This window comes from Erythranthe guttata, chromosome 3, assembly GCF_056151865.1.
Source record: "Erythranthe guttata isolate IM_541 chromosome 3, IM_541, whole genome shotgun sequence".
In the NCBI taxonomy this organism is placed as follows: Eukaryota; Viridiplantae; Streptophyta; class Magnoliopsida; order Lamiales; family Phrymaceae; genus Erythranthe; species Erythranthe guttata.
This window is the reverse complement of record NC_142535.1, coordinates 5,894,311-5,896,867: the sequence shown is the minus strand read 5'-3', so window position 1 is coordinate 5,896,867 and position 2,557 is coordinate 5,894,311. Positions and strand designations below refer to the sequence as shown.

The following is a 2,557-nucleotide window of genomic DNA, read 5'->3' as shown; positions in this document are numbered from 1 at the left end:
AATGAAGTGTGAATAAAAGAAGCTTGTAAAACCCTGTTACCATGTATATACTATGTAAACCGAAATCACTCACTTCAAAAAAAATGGCATGTACTGCTCATGTTGCGGCTTGTGGTATCCTTTGCCCTCATTATACTCATGATGGGTTGTGATTATAGTATTGACTAGTTTACTGACGAACTTTAAATTACTGTGAAAATGCCTTGAGATCGTCTCACTTGAATTATTGAATAACTCTTGCAATAACCTATTATCCACACCATGAGCACAAGTCCCTAAAACAATTGCAATCTCGTCGTAGAGAGACATTCCACTTGTTGGACAAAGACTATATTTATAGGTTAATTCATGACAGAAATTCATAAATACCAACTTTGATAGATGAAAAGCTTGATAACACCTCATTTCATGTCTTCTATATATCTGTGACATGTACGAATAGATGTTCTCCATGGTATTTTGTGCACGTAGTTCCGATAATAAGTTAAGATGATAAGTTAAGATGATATGTGCTATTATTTTACACATAACCAACCACTCCAAGTCATCTTGAAGTTGATTTTCATCTTCAACAGGGTTTTCATCAACAAAAATATTTGAACAAATTAAAGAGCACTTTAAAATATTTCTCCATTCTATTTCCGCAGAATCTATGAAACTCCGTGGCTCCATTCACTCTCAGAAAAAAACGATAGATTTATATATCATTAAAGAAGGTTTTTTTTTAAACAATAATTAGCCATTTCTTATTTAAGGATTTCAATAGCAAAACTTAACATAAATTTAAGTCCACATATTAAAATCAACAGCACAAACTTACAGAGCAATACAAACATATAATAACTATATTTATAAATATAGTTATCATATTCTTATAATCTCCAAAGGATAAATATAAAGAAAACCATCATTTTATTGCAATAATAAACCAAAAAATATTAGAGAAAAAAATCTAGTGCATAACGTGAAATCGACTAGTCCAACTAAAAACATAAAAAAATGTACTTTTGTACTCGGCAAAGTTATACTCTAGCCAACATGACCGAGCCTCGTCAGAAGGTTGATTAACAAATACTTCTCGCATATCATTTTTCCTCATGAAATTTCTAGCATAATTCCAAACTTCACTCAATGGTGGTATTCAAGAGCGGCTATTTAACATCTTCAATGTTGTTCAGATTGTTATCTCTGTGGAGAGTGTTGAAGTGGTACTACTCTTCTTTTTCCATAGGTTGTAGAAGAGAATGAATATCTTCCTTCAATGAAGCTGCCCAGACCCCTTTTTTCTTGCCTTTCTCCAATGGATTTTCTCTTGAGAGTTGAAAAGTATGGATACACAATTTCTTTGGTAATATCGTCTTCTTCTTTCATTTCAGGATTCATACTATATTCATCTACTCCAATATAATCATTATCATCACTATCGCCAATTTCCACATGTTCTTCAGCTTCATTATACTCTCCTTTACTTTTTAACAACTCTCCGTCGTTGTCAATTTCATTCTCAGGTCTTTGGTTTGGTGCTCGTGCTCTTTCTTCCGTAGCAAGAAGATCAGAAAATAGCTTGTCATGGCGAAACCAAATTAGTGATAATCTTTGTTCCTAAACTTGTTATGGTCCCCATTATCCTGCAATAATCAAGGATACTAAGTTATATAGGATATTATAAATAAAATATACAAGGAATTTTTATAGATTTATGTTATAAATTACTTTAAGTTTTCGAGTCCACCACTCATCAGAAGCCTCAATTGAATTCGTCAAGGGATCACATGCAATTCCAGTCTCCTAATGTATTAATTTCTTAAACAAAATCCAATCTTTCTTCATAGAATCCCAATAATTTGATACGATCTCTTGAGTATCATAAGATTTCTTTAGTAAACGTAAGAAAACTCTTCTTTTTTATTTCTCCTCATATCAAATGACATAGGGTTTGAGCCCTTAAATAACCAAAAGACCCAATTACCTAATATGACTCTAACTCTCCTAACCTAATCCAAACTAAGTTTACGGCTGCACAAATGACTTGTTACTCAATTAACTATGAAAACTAGGACTCTTTAACTTATAAAGCAAACCAAAACACGCCTATAATAACCTAACTATAATATTATATTTAATGGAGAAATTGGCTAGACACCCCTAATTATGGACTTATATAGGTGGAGGTCCATTCTATTAAATGAATATAGGTTTAAGTCTTTTACCCAATAAAATTAATATAAATTAAATTAAATTATTAGTGTATAGACAAAAATCCCCTCTTTAATTAACAATTAATTTTATATGAAAGTGGTTAACAAATCCCACTTATTACTCTTCTTCTCTCAATCACTCTCACGTGTCTCCTCTCTCTCTCTCTCTCTCTCTTACTCATTCTCTCTCTCTCTCTGTCCCTCCCAAATACTTGCCCCCTCTTTCTCTCTCCCTCTCCTCTCTTCTCTTTATCCTCTCTCTGTATCTCTTTCAATTTTAATTTTTTTAAGTGAACTTTTATTTTTTGTTTGTATTTTCTAATTGATTTTCATTCGATAAATACCAAAAAGAAATTGAA

The 2,557-nt window shown here is 32.0% G+C and overlaps 1 long non-coding RNA gene across 1 annotated transcript; it reads left to right on the top strand.

Moving 5' to 3' along the window:
* The first annotated feature begins 1,149 nt into the window (after positions 1 to 1,149).
* LOC148771629 (uncharacterized) lies at positions 1,150 to 1,694 on the top strand. The gene is made up of 2 exons (XR_016030489.1): positions 1,150 to 1,348; positions 1,509 to 1,694. It is a non-coding gene; the product is annotated as an uncharacterized LOC148771629 (long non-coding RNA).
* Positions 1,695 to 2,557: the final 863 nt, after the last annotated feature.